Source organism: Malaclemys terrapin, chromosome 4 (assembly GCF_027887155.1).
Source record: "Malaclemys terrapin pileata isolate rMalTer1 chromosome 4, rMalTer1.hap1, whole genome shotgun sequence".
In the NCBI taxonomy this organism is placed as follows: domain Eukaryota; kingdom Metazoa; phylum Chordata; order Testudines; family Emydidae; genus Malaclemys; species Malaclemys terrapin.
The window spans coordinates 116,778,825-116,801,614 of NC_071508.1; positions in this window are offsets into that span (position 1 = coordinate 116,778,825).

Sequence of the window (22,790 nt, forward strand, 5' to 3'; positions counted from 1 at the left end):
GACACTATATAAATGGAGCTGTGAATTAAAGGGAAGGGGAGGCAAGTTAAGCTTTCATACTGATTAATCTTAAAATTCCAATCCAATAAACCAACTATAAAAATAAGCCCAGGAAGCAATACCATTGAGAAAGCCAGACACTTTAAACTATTATTGTCACATGCTAGCTATGCTGTAGTTATGGTTTAGCTCACTCCAGAGCTTAAATGCTTCAGTGGGTTGGTTCCAATCACTGCTTGGATAAGAGACCTCCAGAAAGCAACTAGGCATTGCAGGTTGTTGGACTGGTACTTCGGTGTGTGAAACTCTTCTCTCTGGATCAGCACTGAGCCAGTGCCCCAACATGATACTGGGATGTTTCTGTTGTTAGAGCAGCAATCTGGAGTATGAGAAGCAAAGTGAACAAAGTGGGTGGGGGTCTCTTGGTGGTTTCTGCCATGGGTGGTACTTGGCACCAGTTGGAATGCTTTCTCTTCAAGGTACATATTATTTTTCCGGGGTTTTACCGTTATAGGGCATAGGGGTTCAAAAGAAGGTATCTAATTGGCTAGTTTTGCATTTAGCTGGAATTACAGGGTGCTCACAGGAGAAGTTGCATTTAGTCAGTTTGCATTTAGCTACAGTTACCTATTGCTTCATGCAAGCGGTTATTATATTAGGGTTACCATACGTCCGGATTTTCCCGGACATGTCCGGCTTTTGGGGGCTCAAATCTCCGTCCGGGGGGAAATCCCCAAAAGCCGGGCATATCCGGGAAAATCGGGAGGGCGGGCTCGGCGGGGCCTCTTTGGCCGGGGCCGGTGCGGGGCCGGGGTCGCGGGGCTGGGGGCATGGTGCCGGGCCGGGCGCGCGGGGCCGGGTCCGCGGGGCTGGGAGCCGGTCCGGGCCGCCGGGGGGTGCGCTGGGAGCCGGGCTGCCGGGGGGTGCGCCGGGCCGCCGGGGGGTGCGCTGGGAGCCGGGTCGCCGGGGGGTGCGCCGGGCCGCCGGGGGGTGCGCCGGGAGCCGGGCCGCCGGGGGGTGCGCCGGGCCGCCGGGGGGTGCGCCGGGAGCCGGGCCGCCGGGGGGTGCGCCGGGCCGCCGGGGGGTGCGCCGGGAGCCGGGCCGCCGGGGGGTGCGCCGGGCCGCCGGGGGGTGCGCCGGGAGCCGGGCCGCCGGGGGGTGCGCCGGGCCGCCGGGGGGTGCGCCGGGAGCCGGGCCGCTGGGGGGTGAGCCGGGCCGCCGGGGGGTGCGCCGGGAGCTGGGCCGCCGGGGGGTGCGCCAGGAGCCGGGCCGCCAGGGGGTGCGCCGGGAGCCGGGCCGCCGGGGGGTGCGCTGGGCCGCGGGGCCAGGAGCCGGGCCGGGGTCGCGGGGTGCGCTGGGCCGGGGGGCCGGGAGCCGAGCCGGGAGCCGGGCCGGGGTCGCGGGGTACGCTGGGCCGGGCCGCCCGGGGGTGCGCCGGGCCGCCGGGGGCCGGCAGTGCTGGGCGGGCCGGGGGTGGTCGGCCGGGGCTGGCACCCCAGGGCCCGAGCCGACCTAGCCTGGGCCGCGCCTCCTCCCCCCACACCCCTCCTTACCTGCTTCAGGCTTCCCGCGAATTAAATGTTCGCGGGAAGCAGGGGAGGGGGCGGAGACTTTGGGGAGGGGGCGGAGTTGGGGCGGGGCGGGGCCCCGTGGAGTGTCCTCCATTCGGAGGCACAAAATATGGTAACCCTATATTATATTTCATCAGCCATGAACATATTTCATTAGTGCTGCTGCTGGGGCTTTTTATTCTTTCCCTCCTTGCCCCCCCCCCCTCTGGTCATGACCCTCGACCGAGTTTGGCAGGAGGCTGTGTCACTTAGCCTAGTTCTGGGTTGTGGCCTGCAGGGCGGGCCTATATGACGAGTCTTCGCCAATGTTCTGATAGGTGCAAGGGAGGCCAGCCAGGCCTATTCCCCCACAGCATGTATAAAATAATTGGGTTTTAAAATAACCAATTTGGAAGTGTATAAAATTATGTACTGAGAACTTCATCACTGAACTTCTAAGGTTGATACATGAGTTCAGTGCTGTTTATGGTGTTTGGATCTTTGAAATTTTAAAATTTGAGGCCCTCTGTGCTCTACGTTGATATGAAAGATCTCTTGGCATTGTTCTCAAGAGCAGGGCTTTACCCCAATATGCTCACCCATCAGTTCTCCAGCCATTGGTGTCCTGTGCTGCTGTGTACCAGTTCACTACCTTACAACCCAATGGTTGCATTTCAAGGGTGCTGCATGTGTATATGGTAGGACATGATTCTGATCTCACGAACACTGGTTTTACACTCGTATAACTCCATTCTTGTAAATTAAGTTATAACAATTTAAGTATCAGGATTGTAGGGAATGAAAATTTCTGGCATCCTTCAGAATGAAAAGCGTGCAATAAAAGTTAAATAGTGTAATTTCCTCATGTTTATTTGAACTTGCAATCAATCATTAGATCAAGAGATATTACCATATGGTGATCATTATATCCTTTCACAGCCTTTTAAGATGGGAATATGACTGAAGAAGAACACAACCCAATTTTTACCCATAAGACTGTTACCACATATAGCGAACGGACTTATTTAAAAATTTACAGTTATATTCCTGTGACCGATCTTGCTAGACTAAAACTTGCAGTACTATCCCACAAGCCATCATTTGGATTTCTTGCATTATTCTTTTGAGTCTAATTCTAAATTGTTAGGCGGTATAATCAGAAACCATAATGACCTTCACTGGCTTCATGGTTGCAAAATAACTGGATTTATATCCACAGGATGCCCTATTTTGTTTTGGAAATATCCTTAATGGCTTCTGGAAAAAACTATTCTCGTGTTTCACTTGAAATATTTTTTGGATGGGAAACTTAAGTACTGAAACATACTTCAGTGATATTTGAAAGGGGAGAAAGAAGGGCTTTTAGTGAAAAAATGCCGGGTAATAGTGCGGGTTTGTTCTTTCTGGAAATGTATGTGATAAATATCAGAGACTGAATGAAGTTCATGATAAACAAGAACAAGATCTCAAGCAGGAAAGCAATCACTGATGCTGCCGATGGTGTTCTATAATCCTATCCACACTCAGTCAAACTGAGAAAGACAGAAACATATGTGGAACATTAGAAGACACTCACTATTTCAACTTTTCATTATACAAACAAAACTTTTCAGTGAACCACAGAAATTAGAAATGGAAAAGACTGATTGGATGTTCTGACTGTATGGTGATAGAAGCTTTTAAGTACGCAGAAGGATAGATAGGTCTTTGTTCAGCGCGTTCCCTGGGGTCAATGTCGAATTAGTCTTTACCATATGCTCCTCGGTCCCTTGTACAATCTAGTTTAAATAACTCAAACTCTGGGGCTAATTTCTGTGTTATACATTGATATAAATGATTACAAACATTGCATATTTTAAGAGCTATACCAGGGGTTCTCAAACGTCATTGCACAATGACCCCCTTCTGACAACAAAAATGACTACAGCACCCCAGACGGGGGGGGACCGAAGCCCAAGCCTACCCAAACCCTGCCACCCCAAGTGGGGGATGGTAAAGCCAAAGCCCAAGGACTTCAGCCCCAGGCAGGGGGCCTGTAACCTGAGCCTTGCTGCCCAGGTCTGTAGCCCTCGGGCTTGGGCTTGGGCTTGGGCTTTGGTCCCCGGCCCCAGCAAGTCAAAGCCAGCCCTGTCAACTGCATTAAAACAGGGCCATGACCCACTTTGGGGACCCAAGCCACAGTTTGAGAACTGCTGAGCTATACTCTAGAGATGGCTGGCACCCATCCAGGTCTTACCTGACTTGTGTCTGCATCAAAAAAATCCCCACAACCGCCACCAATAGGAACAGCACTTTTGTTGGTTTGAGTCTCAGCAGAAAGTCCAAGAACTGAGGGCTAACCTCCACTCTCCTCCCTAGATGTGGTCCTTCCAGATCAGGTCTGGGATGCTGTGGGGAATCTTGCATTGCCAGGACCCATGTTGTACCTTCTTTGTGGATATGGAGAATGGCAGTCTTCAGGCAACCCTTTCCCAGTTCTAAATTCACTTTAGATAAAATTTACTGACCAGCAGTAGAACCAGTAAAACTAGATACAGAGGATCAAAGCTTGAAACTATTGGAGATAATGTTTATGGGGACAGAATGTCGGAGGCAATGGATGGTGTTTGTGGATAATTAAGTACTGAAGTAAAACTGGGGCTTTTGATTAATGCAGACATTATTGTTAGGATACTGGTCTTCAGCACCAGACCTGCGAAAAACATCCCCAGGATAGGGCAAGAGAAATGTATTCTGCTACAGTATGGATTCCACTTCTTCTCATTCCTCAGTCCTTAATTTGTCACCCAAGTGAGGCAGCCCAAATAACTCAGCCTCCTTCAAGAGACAGGTTGATATCAGCAATCAGCCCCTTATTCCACCACTGGTGCTTTGAGTCTGACTTACTCCTGAATCTGAGCTTCCTCTGACTTTGGGGGCAGAGGCTTAAGAATCTGCATAACCTACCCCTAGCCGGAAGAATGTGCTACTGTAAGCACAAACATCTTCCATAAAAAGGACTTTACAATGCTATATGGAACTCATAGGTTAAGGAACAAAGTGTTGACCAGGGTCCTGGCCCTGAGAGGCACTGAATATTTGCCAGGATGATTGATGTGACATGTGACAAATTGGGAGGTGCCTACAATAATTTATGATTATTGTATCTTGACCATGTTGTTGTGATGTTTACTGTATGCCTATGTGGAGTTAATTCAATAGCAGGAGAATCAGGAAATGCACTTAGGAAGGGGAAAGTGAATCCAGATATACCTTTCTCTGAGAACACTTGAGAGACAATGCAATACTTCTTCTTTTTGATGCCCTGGCTTGGTTACCCCACTCCTGCCCTGAAGGGCTGAAATCGGCCCTGGGAGAGGGCTGAGACTGCAAGAGGGCTGCTGCTAGGAAAGCAGCAAGCCTCGGCTGATTGGGGAAGTGGCCGCAGCTGGGCCACACCCCAGTCAGGCCTCAGCTGGCCCTATAGAAGAGGCTGGGAGCCAGGAGCTCAACAGTCTCTCTCTGCATTCAGAGAGAGAAGGGCCTGGCTGCAGGAAGCTAGAGACTGGGTACATAAGTGGAGCAGGGCTGGGGAAAGGCAGAGGAGCTGGTGAGCTCCAGCCTGGAAAGCCCCAGGCTGCAGCCTAGCAGAAGGGCAGCCCGGGGTAGGCAAAGGCAGCAGGTCCAAACCCAACCTTGCCAGTGATGAGTAGGCTGATACTGCAGTCTACCCCAGGGTGTGGGGCTAGACAATTACTGGCAGTAGCCTTATACTGAGGTGAGGTGGGAACAGTGGGTGGGGGTTCCCCAGGGAGGGGAGACCCTAAGACTGAGGGGTTACTGCCGGGGGCAGCACCCCAGATAAAAGGGCACCGGGATCCAGGGAGGGACATGGGGGCCAGAGGACAGGCCTGCAGAGGGCGCTCTGACAGCTGGAATGAGCTAATTCCCGGAAGTCACCAGCAGGAGGCGCTGCAGGGGTGAGTCCACTCCTCTACAGTCCCCTACTGAACCTGCCAGTCAGGTTTCCCCAGGGGGGATTCTGTCCCTGTGTGGAGGGGGTAGCCAATGAATCCAAGAGGTTTTAAAGAGTGTTACACTCCCTGAAGGGAGGGACAGCTGACAGAGTCAAATTTTTGAGACTGACAACCCAGAGCCTGCCAAGTGGAGACCTGGGGGAAGTTAGACCTATCAGGGTCCTCTATTGCAAGGATAGTTAGACTCAGGGTAAGATAGACATGTGTAGAGACCTTTTGTTGTTTTGAAATCTTTTTCTCTATGTTATGCTTTGTTCCTATAATTAAATAAATAATACTTTTCTTTTAAGAAGGTTGTTTTGGGTCACTGTATCCTACTGGTCACAAGTCCCCAAAGGGAGAAACCATAGGAATTGAAGCCATTTGGACCAGCTGGTTAAGCACAGTAGATACACAGAGTGTTGTCACTCAGAGCCCAGTCTAAGGGTGTGAGAATTATGGAAGTCCTCCCCGGCATGCAGGCCATCTGGGAAATCCGCTGGTGGGCCAGGACGGTTTGTTTACCTGCAACGTCCGCATGTTCAGCCAATCGTAGCTCCCACTGGCCGTAGTTCACTGTTCCAGGCCAATGGGAGCTGCAGAAAGAGGCGGGGGGCCAAGGGATGTACCAAAGGTTGCCGATCCCTGATCTAGTCTGACCTCTTGTATAACTCAGGCCACAGAACTTCACCAAAATAATTCCTAGGGCAGCTCTTTTAGAAAAACATCCAGTCCTGATTTAAAACTTGTCAGTAATGGAGGATCCACCACATCCCTTGGTGAAATGTTTCAACAATTAATTACTCTCACTGTTAAAAATGTATGCCATATTTCCAGTCTGATTATATTTAGCTTCAGCTTCCAGCCATTGGATCTCGTCACACCTTTCTCAGCTTGAATGAAGAGCCCATCATTAATGATTCTATGTGTTCCCCATGTAGGTACTTATACACTGTAATCAATTCACCCCTTAACCGTCTTTTTGTGAAGCTAAATAGATTGAGCTCCTTGAGTCTATAAGGCATGTTTTCTAATCCTGTTATCATTCTCGTGGCTCTTCTCTGAAAAATTCTGTTTCACAAGAACCAAAATGTAAGTTTTCAGCCCTAAGTGAAAACGACAAGAGCTGTCCAGGCAGGCAGCTGGAGAGCATTATTTTGATTTTCCTAAAAGAAAAATGAAAGGTTTTGGCACAATTGAAATTTCCCCGTGGAAATTTTGCTTATAGGACAATTTCTGTTAGAAAATCATTCCCTGACCAACTCTATCACTATTTGTCTCACGAGCTTGTCTTTATAGTACTCTTTTGATCTATGTTCCCTCATCTTGCCCTATATCTAGTTAGGCCCTGATCTTGCAGTTGGATCCACACAATTTTGCCTGCATGCAGTCCCACTGATGTCACTGGGAATCTGCATAGACATCAAGGGCTGTCTGCAGGAATCGGATTGCAAGCTTTATTGGACAGAGGCCACATCTTTTCTATTTGTCTGTATCATACCTACCATGCTTTTGGGTGCTCAGGAGATTGATAAATTGGAGAGAGTTCAAAGAAGAGGGGAATGATTAAAGGATTAGAAAACATGCCTTATAATGATAGACTTAAGGAACTCCATCTATCTAGTTTAACATGGAGACGGTTAAGGGGTCACTTGATTAGAGTCTATAAGTACATACACGAGGAACAAATATTTAATAGCGAATTCTTCAATCTAACAGAGAAAGGTATAACATGATCCAGTGGCTGGAAGTTGAAAGTAGACAAATTCAGACTAGAAATAAGATGTAAATTTTTAACAAGGAGAGTAATTAATGATTGGAACAAATCACCAAGGGCGGTGGTGGGTTGTCAATCACAATTTTTAAATCAAGCTGGGATTTTTTAAAGAGATTTGCTCTAGGAATTATTTCGGGGAAGTTCTATGACTTGTATTATACAGGAGGTCACACAGACAATTATAATGTCTCTTCTGGCCTTAGAATCTATGGATAAACAATAATAATAATTTGTCCACATTCACATCTGTGGCGTAGTCAAGACTAGAAGTCAGGTCTTCTGACTCTCACATGGCTGCTCAAAAAACAGACCTATAAGTACAGACAGGCGCCCGTTCAGCCTACTGTGAAATGCAGCTCTCTCTGAAGTGGAACTTGTCAGCTATATAATAGTGCACAGCAACGTTACATAATGACTAGGAACCAAAATGAAGAAGCAGCCCATAACCAGTTGATAGTGTGGGATCAGAGGAGCTGGGGATTCACAGATCATTTTTTTCTTCCATTTCTAGGTTAAAGCTGAACTTTCTTTGTCATTTAAGTGTTGTTTAAATTAATGGGTGATTTTGCTGCAATTAAAAAACAAACCAACAAACAAAAACCCAACAACTTTTTCTTGAGTTTCTTAATTAATCTGAGCAGCAGGTTGGTTGGTCTAATTAACTTGCCAAGAAAAGGTCATGAAATATTGAGGCAAGGCAATTGTTGCAAGATGTAAAGAAAACAGGGAGCATGCCTGCTGCTGCAGGAACTCTTTTGGTGTGAGGGACAAATTTGAGGTCTATGTGATTAATAGACATAATTAGTTTACAAAGGCTGGGAAGCAAGGTTATCTGATTTTGTGATTTACCCTACACCATCGCTAGCCAGAATCAATGAGATAATGATCAGTCTCTGCCTCAGCATGGAGTTGGTGGAGAGGGGCAAGGAAGATGATACTTGTTGCTTTTTCTTTTTGTCACCAACCACAGGATAACTGAGAGTTTTTAACTCCAGCCTCAGGCAATGAGGATTGTCTTACTTACAGATAGTCCTGGAAGGATTAGATTTTTATTGGTAAACATCAATTTCACCGTACACACACAAACTGACACAAAAATATTTCCCTCAATAATAATAGAATTTTACAGCTAGGCAAAGTAAGAAAAATGCTGCTTGAGAACTTATTGGAGTTTGATTTAAGGATATTTAATTTGTATATTTTGGTATGTGATTTTGACAATTTGTGCTTTAACGGGTATAAAGCTTTAACTTTTGAATCTCAGGTGTCTACTGTCATTAAATAATTATAGTCTAACTTTCCAGTGTCTGCCTCCCCTTAATTTCCCACAACTGAGAAAATTTAAATCGATAAACATTTTAAAAATGCTTAAAACCTGTAATTTTGCACAACTGCGAATATTTAAAATAGATAAAAATAGGAACAAATACTGAAACCTAAACCTTGATATTATCCATCAAAATTATGGAAAAATAAAAAATTAAGTTCTGTCAAGTCTACTTACACTATGTATGATTTCTGGATTTCCAGAAACCAGCTGTCAGACTATCCTCCAAGGTATAACTACATCAGCCGCCTCAAGGTGATACATCACAACCACCCTTGAGGGTCATCGCTACTCCCTGAACAGAAGACATCTAAACAAAACCAAGAAGAACAGGAGCCTTTGTTTCTTGGGCCTATCTAGCATGTTACTGACAGGTCACACAAGAAAAGTAACAAAGGCCTACCGTGTCACTAACAATGTGAACCACAAGGAAGAGCAATCAGGAAGAGCTGATCCGCCTCAGCAGTTAACAGGTCAGCAGAAGGAGCTGGTCTGAGGGTCAGTATGATCAGAAATCTACAGAGCGTCAGGGACAGTCCTTACTGAGATCCAATGAGAGGAAGAAGATCCAGTGAGGTTCAGGCCTCCATCCTAGACATTTCCATCGGTGTGCTTCATTAATTGGTTGCATTGGCTTGGGGTTTTGCTGATATTATATTTTTTTTTTGCATTTGATTTCAGGGGGAAAGGGCAACAAACACACAAACAACAACAGCAACAGAGGGAAGATATAGCAGCCACCACTGGAAGCAGTGGATTTTCACCCTGCCATGTGATAAGGATATTGTCCCTTTGCCCCCCTGACTCATTTGATGTGTGAATTTGCCTGATTTGTTAGATGACCTCTGAGCACGCCTCCTGGATTGAGCCTCTGCACCCGAGTTAGGTGGCTGGACACCAATCTTCCCCGGTTTGTGAATTGCTCTGGGGTTTAGGTGGGAGACAGGCACCTAGAGTGAGGCTGCAGTGCATGTAATCGGAGCTGAAACATAGGTGTCTAGGGAGCTTTCACTGCAAAAATGTAGGTGCTGAGTGAGTTTAGGTGCTTATAGGATTGGGCGCTGAGTGAGAGTTTTATGGATCATACTAGTGCCTAAAAATGGGGCTGAGGCACCTAAGTACCTTCGTGGATCGCATTCCATATCCTCTAGAACAGGATCCTTGTCAGCTGGGACAAATGTCTTCATGCTAAATTATTTGCTGAAAGGAAGGTACAAGCTGAGTGTTCATTGTATGAAGCTTCATTGTTTGCTAATATAGGATTTTTTTTTGCCCTTTCAATGTACGCAGATGTCATGCAAAGCTTCTCCTCCTCGGCCCCCCCATCCCTCCTTGAAGGCTGTTTAATGTATTTTGTTGACCAATCCTCGCAATGGTGAGAAATTGTCCCTGAATTATTCACTTGACAGCTGGAGATGCAGCTGTTAAAATCAACTCTTTAGAAAGAAAAGAAATTACACGGGGAGGGGGGAAATAATAATAAACTGAGGAAATGGGGAAAATGAAAAAAGGTTGTGCAAGTCAGAGGAGCGTGCACTGTGGAAATGTACTTTAAAGAGTGCTTTGCAAAGGCAAATCTTTTCAGCTTTTCTTCTTTCTTCTCTTTCTCTCCCTCTTTCTTTCTTTTTTTCCCCTCCCCTCCTGTGACTTCTGCACATTCAGGGGAGGGGAAGCAAAAAGCAATTTATGCAGCTCGGTATCAGATTGCGTTTTCCTGACGAGGTCCGTCACCCTCAGAAGCTGAGAGTGTTTGGAAAGGTGGTGATGTTTGCAAATCAGCCAGTAGCAGAAGCAACACTTAGCAATCTGATTTAAAAAAAAATCTAAAAGGAAACAAGCTGACAACATGCAGCTTGGGTGGTTTTCACATTTTCTTATGTTCCCAATGCATTAACAAAATGCTACTGTATTATTAATTATTATTTGCACAATGCCATTTAATTTGCATTATGTATTTGGATAATATCTAGGAAACTCAATCAAGGATTAGGCCCCCATTGTGCTAAGTAACAAATATGACAGTCCCTGCCCTGGAGAGTTTAGTACCAGGCAAGCTGTGATATGTGGATGAAACAGACAAATGGGTCTGGAGTAATTTGGGCAGATGAAGCAATAATAAAATGAACAGAACTGAGCAAAAAAGCAGAAGTCACAGCTTTCCCACCTGCCTAATCAATGCCAGACAGGAGTGATTTGTAGGCATCACAGCAGAGGGAGGTTTTGAGAGAAGATTTAAAAGAGATAAGGTGATTGCTTTAGAATTCTGACAGGGTGGTTTTCCTTGCATAGGAGGAAGTATGGAGGTGATTGAGGGAAAAGTGGACAAACGTACGCTTAAAGCTGAAAACAGGCAGTTGAGGCTGACACTTTACAAAGACATTTAATACAGACCAGAGTCGGATCTCAGGTAATACTGGCATAAATCCTGAGTGACATCACAGAAATCAAAGGAATTATTCCAGCTTCACACTGGTGCAAATGAAAGGAGAATCTGGCTTGTGATCCCTGCCCCAAAGAGGTTACAGTAATAGTCCAAGACAATATTGCATGTAATCGTCTGAAAAAATGACACTAGTCCCACATCCCACTTTCCCCTATTCAGGAGAACAACTAAGCCATTTGTGTGAATTTGGTATCCATATGTCATACCTGCTCCTATTAAAACACTCCAGACACTGCTGTACCACCCTTGAAATCTGGTAGACAGAGACGGTAATCCCCGCAAGCCATATCCTAACCTACCCAATTCCAGCTATGACTGACTCAAGAAGACTTTGCCTAATGGAAAGGGTCCCCAAGAAAGCAACCCAACATCAGACAATAACTACCTCTACACTGACCTCAGATACTGCAACAACCACAACGGCATCAGCGCAGGCCTACCGCCAGATCCTTGGGCTGATGGGGTCAGTCATTAACAAGACTAGCAACATCTCTGACCTGATCATGGATTAGGCGCCCAGTAGGGATTTTCAGTGCTAGCCCAGGTAATTCCCAAAGGATGCTTACTGCATTTCCAGTTAAAAGTGTGTAAGGCAGGAAGCAGAGTGGCCATATTTCTTTATTCAACGTCAAACGCAACCAACCAACCAACCACCCCGTCACCCATAAATTAAGCCATTTTGTGATGTGTAAACCTAATCTGCAAGACCAGAGAGGGTTAAAAAATGGTACTACTACATATTTAGGCCCCTTGGCAAGACCAGAGGCGGCTCCAGGCACCAGCGCACCAAGCACGTGCCTGAGGCGGCAAACCATGGGGGGCGGCCTGCCGGTCGCTGTGAGGGCAGCAGTCAAGCTGCCTTCGGCGGCATGCCTGCGGAAGGTCTGCCGGTCCCGCAGCTTCGGCGGCAATTCAGCGGCGGGTACAGCGAAGGCATGGAACCGGCGGACCTCCCGCAGGCATGCCGCCGAATCCGCATTACAAGCGGACCTCCCACAGGCATGCCGCTGAAGGCTGCCTCACTGTTGTGCTTGGGGCGGCAAAATACATAGAGCCACCCCTGGGCAAGACACCAGCCAAGGTGTCACTATCTTCCTAGAAGAACTAACAAAATATCCACCAAACCTTGTAGTGAATGGACCAAGTGTCTGAAACACATAAGTGGTGGTAACAGACTAAAATTTGAATTCTGGTCCCCAGTCACATGGTCTGATATCAGGGTTTCCTTTTGTATGACTGAGATAAGTACAGGTATGCACTAACTCCAGTGGCTACTGATTCCTAGTGTAACCTGGAAGATCTCCCCAGTGGGAGGGATCCTCATGGAATACACATGGCATTGCATCTTCTATGTACCTCCTCTTCCTGCTGCTGCCACACAGGTGTGATTGGAGGAAAGTGGGTGTCTTCATGGTAAGCCTATGATCCCCAGTCCATGGCTGCTGGGAGCAGTGTAACTTAGGGCATGTCTACACTTACCATGGATCGACACTGCGGTGACCAATCCACGGGGGTCGATTTAGCGGGTCTAGTGAAGACCCACTAAAGTTACATGCCCTAAATTACATCCTAGAGAGCTGTGCTGTGCTCTCCTCAGCTGGAGCTAAAACTCTGGGCTTATATTTCTGGTCTTCCTCTCTAGTTATTGTGTTTTAAATACCACCTCATACAGCAGACAAATCATTGTGAATGGATGGGTTTACACACCAGGATCCAGACAAATTAATTAACAACTGAGAAGTATTTAAGTCTCTTAAAGAAAAGTTGGCGAGTTGACAATTTCCTTTGCTCTTCTTTTCCCATAATGTGTCAGAAGCTGGTACCCTGGAATCCTATTAGGGGATTTTTTCAGAAAAGCCTGCTTTCGATAAGCAGTGGACTGGAAAGGGCGGGGAAAAGGAGGAGATATACAGCTAGGAGACAGAAAGAAGTAGTGCTGTTGGGAAATTTTCCAGTGAAACATTTGTTTTTGTTGGAAAATGCCACTTCGTTGAAACCAAAACTTTTCAAGGGAAAGTGTCAGCTTTGATTAATTATTTTGATTCAAAACAATTTTGAGAAAAAAAGGTTTTGAAATTGTCAACAGGTTTTGATTTGCCATATTTTAAATGAAAAATTCAGGTTTTCCTGTTCAAAATGGCTTTTCATTTTGAAATTTAAGCTAATTGTGGTTTAAAAAAACAACAACATAAAATGATCAACATGTAAATGAAGCATTTTGCTGGACCTGAATCCATTTTTTTTTGGATTTTTGGTTTGTGAAAATGTTCAATATTTTGACTTTTTGTTCTTATTTTTGTATGACACATCACAAATTTTTGTGTAATGTAAAACCCATATCCTGCCAGCTCTAGGAAGACACTGTCATCAAAAAAGTTTTCCTTATGAAGCCACTGTCTCTTTATGGGAAGCTACATTGTAACCTGGATTCACTATTGGCATCATGCTTACTCTTCTCCGAGACTCCTTCCTATAAAGATGGCATGTCTGAAAACACAGCCATCCCCAACTCTAGATTAGGATTCAGAGAGGCAGCCCAACACAGGACTTGGTAACTCTCACACCACGTTTCATATTCATGGGGAGTTGGAGCAGGCAAGCGACAAGGGCATTTGGTGGCACATATCTTGCATATTAAAGCCTGTATCTAAGTGAGAGGATGAGAAGCCCTCTGGTTCATGATTTAAAAACAAAAACAACCTTTGGTGAACTTCAGGAGATGTGTGTGAATGTGCTGTTTTAGAGATGGAGGATGGGAAGCCATTGGGATAAAAAGACCTCTGGCAGCCATCTTCAGGTCTTGATGAGTTAATTGCTTTAAATGAGATCTTAATTTCAAGCAGAGGTGGGAGGTTACACATCAGAGAGGGAGGATTTCACATCTGCTAAATTAAACATACTTATCCCCATGTGCAAATAACAATCTCATCCTCTGATGGGTTTTTACTCAGTAAAGTTGACAGGTGGATGGCACATGTCCCCTGTACACCCCGGTCACTGCTGTTAAAATCTTCACCTATGGACAAAGATTAAAGAAGAAAGGCAAACACAACAGCATACCCCAAACCTAACAGCTTTAGCAAGTAACATTAGGGAACATATATTATCGCTAAGTCTGCAAGCAAGACTGAAAGCAGGGAGTGCCGCCTAAGTAAGAAGCCAGTAATGTCCTCATTTGCTTAGGGCCTCTCCCAAGGTCCCTGTCAGTTGTTCAACAAACAAACATGGATTGCTTTGTCCTGGTTATTGTACATTCCTGTGAAGGAGCTGCCCCTGGGCTGAGCTGGGTGAAACTGACCACAGGAGGACTTAGTGAACATGCAGCCCCAGGGATTCCCTGCCCCAGGCCTGTGACATCCTTTCCTAGCTTCAAGATTGGTCCCCTTGCCCCAACACGAGCCTTGGATCAGTTATGTGCAGAGTTAAATCCCCAAGTTGGCAGCAAAAGACAGGGAGGAGAGAACATCCTTTTCCCCACATCCTTTACATCATGTCAAAATGTTTCAATGTTTCAAACTTTCAGCAATGTTTCACAACACACATTTCAGCATTTTTTGACCAGCTCCACCATTCACTCTACCCTGATGTCCACCAAAACTATCCCAGTCACTGACTACTTCATCCCCTCTTTCCCTCCACTCCCAAATAACTGGCCCAATTGCATTTTGAAAGCCTGGACAGCCTACAGTATGTCCATGGTATGACAGAAGGAGCAACAAGATTCCAGATTTCCCTGACTTGCTTCACCACCCTGGCCCAGTATCACTGGCACTTCCATTGAACCTGAAACCCAGAGATGCAAGCATTGTTACTAAGCTCCTGGCCCATTCATTGCTTCAGAGAATGGCAAACTGTATAGAAGTGGGGTTTATTTTCATTAGCCAGCTGCCAAAGTACAACCACTTCTGAGCAGGATTGCAGACAACATTGAAATGGATTGCAAAGATGCTTCACTGATAAGGATACTAGATTGGATGTTTTTTCCCCAAACAATCTGCTCTAGGTATTGTTTGGGGGAAGTTCTATGGCCTGTGTTATACAGGAGGGCAGACTAGAGGATCACAGTGGTCCCTTCTTGCCTTTGTGTCTATGAATAGGAACTGTTTATTAATTTATTCACCCAGCTACTATGTGGAGGCACCACACACTTATGGTGACCACATGAGAACGAACACACAACCCGGCTCCTATTGAAGTTAATGGCAAAATTGCCATTGACCTCAGTGGTGCACAGTTGTGCCCTAGGAATCCTGTTTAGTTTCAGACGTGGGTGGCAGGTATAATAGGCCAGGGAAGTCTCTGCCTTCTCTGGCTGCAGCTGCTGCTGTGGGATGCTGGGCTGGGACTGCTCCAGCCACAGGCCTGCCGGCATGGCTGGAGCTGCTTGGGTCAGCTGGCCAGCTGGGGCCGGTCCGGGGCTCCTCTGGTGGCAGGAGGGTGAGGCGGCTTGTTGTTCTGCTGGCTCGGGGCGAGGCCATGGGGCTAGCCTCCCCGAATGGGGGTTCCACCTACCACCCATGGTTTCAGAGACCAACAGACTGAAACCTGCCATCAGTGCAAATAACCTAGGGCTCATTGGACCTACTGTGGGACATGTTGGGGTTCCCATGATACCTTTTCCACTTGGTTCCCTAAGAACTCAGTTCGACTTCAGTCTTGTCATTCAGGTTCCTTTATTTGGCATACTGTAAAGCTATGCTGAGGTGTTGAGATTCAAATGTAGGGGTGGGTTTAGGATACACATCCAACGTTACACAGCAAACCTCTTCCTTTTTGTACATATACACATTACATTGCATTTACTATGCATTTCATTACACATTTTGCGTTTGACTTGGTTACTTTGTAGGAACCAATCCCTGTACAGAATGCTCTGTCCATGCATTGTCCAAATGCGACTTACTCTTTGCTTCATCTTTACATTCCTGACTTATCTTATCCATTGTTATCTTGTCCTTTGTAAATGGTTCCCTGGCTGTTCCCCCTTATCTTAGCTAGTACAGGCATTTTGTTTCCAGCCTGCTGATTCATCTACCTTCCTAATCCTGTCTCCAAAAAATAAGTAATGTCCAATTACTCATGTCAAGCCAGGCCTACAGGGCACAGAGCCATTTGAAGAGAGAGGGAAGTAGATGCAACACATTTGGATTGAGGTCTTACACAGTATCATCCACAGTGTTATGCTAAACGAGAATGATCAAGTGAAATTTGCACAGTTTCTGATTCACTTGGAATGATAGCTTCCACCTTTTGCAAATATTTAATAAAGGAACTCCTATTCCATCACTGAAGTTGGAGGATGCATTATAGTTTCCCTGAAAGTTAGCATCATACAGTAACCATTGATGTTTTGCTCAGCATTGTACAAGAAAGAAAGATAAATACAATCCCTGCCATGAGAAATGTATAGGCCATGTTCGGCAACGTTCGGCACGCGGCTCGCCAGGGTAAGCACCCTGGCGGGCCGGGCCAGTTTTATTTACCTGCTGACGCGGCAGGTTCGGCCGATCGCGGCCCCCACTGGCCGCGGTTCGCCGTCCCGGGCCAATGGGGGCGGCGAGAAGCAGCGTGGGTGAGTGATGTGCTGGCCGCGGCTTCTCGCCGCCCCCATTAGCCTAGGACGGTGAACCGTGGCCAGTGGGGGCCGCGATCGGCCGAACCTGCCGCGTCAGCAGGTAAATAAAACTGGCCCGGCCCGCCAGGGTGCTTACCCTGGCGAGCCGCGTGCCGAACGTTGCCGACCCCTGGTATAGGCAATCACAGTCTAAGGTCCTGATCCTAGAATGTCCATGAGGCTCTGTGTAGATGCAGTGATCATATTGCAGGACTGGGGCCTAAAATTCAGACACAGAGAAGGCAGGCCACCCAGGAAATCCAAAGGAGGGGATTCTGGGAAAAGAAACAACTGACTCACCAGTTACCCCACATACCTCCATTATTAAAGTAATAGCAGGTGTGTGATGAGTCTACCCCAGATGGGTAGACTGGAATAAGTAGTGTACAGGCTGGTGCAGGAGGGTGTCTACTGCAAGCCAGAGAAACTGTTCCACACTCTCTGCCTCTCCATTTCACCGTATCAGATCCTCCTTTTGAATTGATTTTCATCCTGGGCTTCTATTCCTGACTTCAGCAGTTTGTTCCATGTTGTGACCTTCCTCTCTGTTTCAGTTGCTTTTGGATTAATCCCCTTCCTTAGGTTCAGTCTGTGATCTTCTCGTTCTGAACAAGTTACTTTGTCTGGGAACAAATCATACCTTGGCATCAGTTCATCTCTCTCTCTTTTCAATTGTATATAGACCTAGTAATCTGGCAAATCTCCACTCATAACTCACACCTCCAACTGCAGCAACTGTAACAGATGTTCATTTGACTTCTCTGCTGCTCTTGACCGCTGAATTGAGCTGAATCAGGGTTCTGAGAGGGTCGGTACACGTCTTCTGTTTGCATTTCCTGGCAGCATCCCGCCTCATTGCCTTGGCTCTGAAGGCAGCAGGTGCCAAGCTCAGAAGAGTAAAAGGGCACAGCCTGTCCATTTTGAATGGAGGTCACAAAGGCTCTCTAGTCAAACTGGTGGGATGGGACAGACATCCACATGACCTTTTCCTTCTCTATGTATCAAGCTGTCATGGAAATCTCTTGCTTGCCAGATAAGGTACTTTCATTACTTCCTCTTTGCTCCTAGTCTCTTAAAGATGGAGAAATGCAGAGTGACTCTGCTTTAGATTTTTATTTGTAGTTGTCTAGAAGCTGTGGGGTTGTTGCTTTATTTGCATTATATAGAGTCACTTAGGAAGAGACATCAAGTGAGGTGCTGAATGCTTTTGACCATTAAAGCTCTCATGGCTTTTCCTCACAAAAGGAATGTTAACTACAGTTTCCTGGCTAAAATTTCATGAATAACTGAATTCTGCCAACTAAAATCCTCCCACTAGTTTCAAAGGGATATCATATTATTCATTTCCTGTCTTAACCTGCAGTGGTGTTGTCTGCTGTTAAAGAGCTGCTGCTGTTCCACCCCAGAGGTGGCTGCACTTCAGCAGCAGCAGCACCACTGATCCTTGTCTGACGTTTGCAAATCAGACTGCGAAACAACTTGAATGAAGCACTTAAATAAAGGACTTCTGGAAGAAAGCAGCTAAATAAATATAACATAAATTTCTGGTGGAGCTGCTTGAATTACTTCCAGAGATTATTTAAAAATGCATCGGTAATGAAGAGAAATTCTCTCAGTAACAAGGCAATGCATCCTCAAAGCCAACCATTATGAACAATGTAATTGATCCTATCCTGAGGTCTGTTTCCAGGCCAATCCCTCTTTTCACTATATATCTTGCAAACCAATACATCTTGAATTTCTGAATGCATACATATGCAGCTGATCTGGTGTATGTAGATACCTGAAGAGGAAGAAAGATGCTGACTATCTTGCTGGGACTCAAAGAAAAATGTAGAGTATATATATAAAAAAGGAATGACGTAGTTAATCTGGTTAATCCCAGGTGTATAAATATAGGACCAGACTCTGTCACCTTTAAGCATGTTGATTTTAATGGCACTACTCACAGAGTAAGGTACTACTGAGTGTAAGGATCAGCCCTATAACTGATAAAAGTATCTATGAGGAGACTCAGTAGCTCAGGTGATTCATAATAAGGAACAGAAGCTTTCATTTCCAGGTGACTGGTTCAGATACAGAAGAGATATAAATGATCGATTAAGTGACACATTTGTGAACTGCTTTACTAGTCAATGTAATTTATACACAGTGTTGATGAATGCTGTTAAAGAACAGCTGTGTTCCACCCCAGAGGTGGCAGCATTGCAATGATGGATTAAGTTACTTTTGTACCCTTATGGGCCAGGGGGCAGATTTTAAAATGCTTAAAGGGCAGTTTGGCATCTCACTACCATTGACACTTCAGCTAAAATAGCTTACAGAGCACTTTGGGATGAAAGGGACTGGAGGAAATGTAAGATATTAACTAAATCACCAAATAGTAGTATCACCATCTTCCCAAGTCTAATAACCCCCAATGGAAAAACTGCATGAAAAACTTAAGAGCAAGCAAAATGAGGGGGAGAGCTTCATCTATGAAGATTTTTTGTCTGTTAAAATAAATTAATTAACTGTTTAGAGGCATTAGAATGTCTACACAAGAGTGTAATGAAAAATGCTCCATGAGGCATTCCGGAGTTGGATCAGAATTTCAAAAATCTAATATGGCTCCTGTCTGCACTGCAAAATGCAATTTAGTTAAGCAATTAGTGGTAAGGGATCCTATAAATTAGATCAGTCTGGCAGCAACAGAAATGTAATGGTGCTCCTCCACTGCATCTTTCCACTTCTGTTCTCTGAATAGACTTAGAAGGAAGGCAAGCTCACAATAAAAAGGTTATAATAATACACTAGATTAAATCCAGTTACCACAGCTCAAAGCTGTTTGTATTCAGCATTTCTGGGTTGCAATAATGAACCGAACTACACACAGGACCTTTTTATTTCCACATCCCTTTGGTTTATAACCCAGTTTGGGAGTTTTAAAATAGGAGCTCATAGTTAAAGAGGGAATTTCACACTGGGGCAAAAGAATTGGAAAAATAAAGAGAATGTTTATATGATCTGCACTGGCTGCCTGTGGATTTCCAGTGCTAGTTTTGACCTTTATCTATCTAAGGTACTCAAATGGCCATTACTGAAACATGTGACTGCCTCACAATTAGAGGTGGGCAGAGAAAGGTAATTCCATTTTGTGGAGGATTTTGACATTTCAAAATTTAGTTTCATTACGATTAGGGACAAAATCCCCAAATTTCAAAATTCTCTGTGAAAAGGAATGAAGCCCCATCTCTTGGGTAGTGCACCTGGCAGGCTGCCCCAGAGCTCCAACTGCTGGAAGTCAAAGTCCCCTGCAGACCTCCAGAGGCAGGAGAGCTGGCAGGAAATAAGGCAGGGTTCTGCTGGAAACCCCGGCAGGCAGGGTTTTCTGGGGTTGTATTGGACCTTTGATGAAATTGCCCCATCTCAGGATCAGCAAATTCCAACGAACATTTGATTAGAATTTTCCTAACCACCTCTACTGACAGTTTTCAACGTATTTATGCTCTGTGGTGGTAGGGCAGTGCTATAGCCTCATTTTACAGTTGGCGAACTAAGACACAGTGAGACTAAATGACTTGCCCAAGGTCACACAGGAAGTCCATGACAAAGCAAGGAATTGACCTGTCTCTCAAGTTGTAGGCTAGAGCCCTAATCACTTGGCATCCTTCCTCTTAGGACCTGCCTATCTGAGAGACTCTCTCTCTGCCCAGGCCACACAGCCACCGTTGAGAGCAGCAGTGGCTTTCAAGCTGGAGTGCCATTGTTAGAAACAAAGTGGGGGTTGTTGCGAGGGTGTTCTCTATGGGAACGTCTACATTGCAATAAAAGACCCACAGCACAGCCAGGGCTGGCCCAGGTCAGCTAATTTGGGCTTGGGGAGCTTGGGCTTGAGCGTGGAGGAAAAAAATTACAGTGTAGATGTTTGGACTTGGGCTGGAGCCCAGGCTCTGAAACCCATGGGGGTTTCAGAAACCCTGAAGGACTACACTGCAATTTTTCTACACAGTAGCCTGAGCCCCAGGAGCCTGAGTCAACAGACCCAGGCTCTGAGACTCAGAGCTGCAGATTTTTTATTGACGTGTGGCGTACCCTCTGAGGCGTTGGAATTCATGTCTCACCTGGTTCAAAATAGACCGAAATAGGTTCATCTTCGGAGCATGTTGCAAAGCTATTTTTTTCTGCCACGTCTTTGAAAATGAGAGGGGAGATGTACTTCTGAAGGTGGGGAATTGTTCAAGGGGGAATGGGGGCATTGTAGGAGATAGCTGAAATGAGGACTTAGGACATAGTTTTAAATTATGTTGATAGTACATATAGCATATAGATAGGTGTCCTTTTTAGCATTTTTATAAACGTATATCATTAAATAAAAATTATGGAAAAAAATGAATTCTAATAGGAGATATGGACAATTCTTCTCTCTTTCACCCCATTTGTCCTCCTGCTAGACATCGGGTTGAAGGCCCAACTCAGTGACTTACCCGGGGATCTAAGTTAAAATGGGCCTAAACTGGTGTAAGCAGAAAAGCAGTGTAGCTTGAACAATTTGGCATTGGGTGGATGTGCAAAACTAAAACAAATTTGCAGACGAAGGCCTGGTCTACACTGGGGCGGGGATCGATCTAAGTTACGCAACTTCAGCTACGTAAATAACGTAGCTGAAGTCGGCATACTTAGATCTACTCACCGTGGTATCTTAACTGCAGTGAGTTGACTGCTGATGCTCCCCCGTCGACTCCGCCTGTGCCTCTTGCACTGGTGGAGCACAGGAGTCGACGGGAAAGTGCTTGGGAGTCGATAAATTGACCCCCGCTGGATCGATCGCTGCCTGCCGATCCAGCGGGTAGTATAGACAAACCCTAAGGGGGGTGTGGCTAGAAAACAATGAACAAAAGGATGTAATGTGACATACTGGCCTAGTGTCCACCCCATGGGTGATCCACAAAGGACAGCCACCTGCTACTGCTTCCAGCAGATAGATGTACAATGCTGCCAACTCTCATGATTTTATTGTGAGTCTCTCATAGGGATCTTGCCCGGGGAGCAAGGGGGCATGCAAGTGGCAGGAGAGGAATCCCTGCAATGCACACAGTTATAAGGATTCTGGCAACCTTGGGCCCCAGAGCTGGGTGCATACAATCTCACCCCATTTCTTTTGGTCTAGATAATCCCTTATCACAGTTACAGAGGTATCAGAATTTTTTTTAAAAAAGGTCTGTCATTAGAAGTAGTCATCTTTTCAATTTCAGTGTCTGACACTTCTGTCAAAGTCTCTTATGATCTAGGTGACCCCCCCTGGACTCAAAGTCTGGGTGTATATTTTCAGGATCTAATGAGGAGCTGTTATGTTGTACTTCTAAAGATAGGAGCAATCTCACATTTAATATCAGGGGTTAAACTGGATGAGAGCATATGCGAGATGAAAACATGGTTTTGGTCTTCTCACAGTGAGTGATCTTATTACTTTTACCTTTCTGCTCTAAAAAAAAAACCTTAGAAATGATTTTGAACTTTTGATAGTTTGGATGAACCTTCCTACCCCCAAAAGGATGAGAAACTGTTGCAATTGCTCCATTGATTTTAGTTTGAAAATCTAGACTGGTAAAGCAAATTCAGGCACTTCTCTGTCTGAACATGGCAGGATTCGCATATGTCTTTTCTTATGAGACGCTTCCTCAGCAGAAATAAATCCAGCTCTGTTTTGATATTTAAGACTGATTAATGGGAGGAAAATGTAGGTAACAAGTGGGGATCATTGATATGAAAGTTCATTTCCTATCTGGGACTGGACAAAGATGTGTTGCAAATGGAAATGGTCGTCTCCTCTTTATCAAATAATGTATTCATCTACATTTGTGGATTTTTAAAAATGAAAGAGTTGATGAATAATAGTTGGAAACAGACAAGGTACTTTTTTTTTGGTATCTCATAATGCGGCTTAGTAAGATGGGATATACAGAGCAGTGGCCTTAATAGTCTACATGTTGTGCTGGGGCTTTTCTGCCCTGTAGGATGAGTTCCATTGTGCTCATGCGGTAAAAAAGGGGAAATGAGGGCTTCCACTCCTAAACGCTTTTTAAAGCGCTCTTTTATACTGGA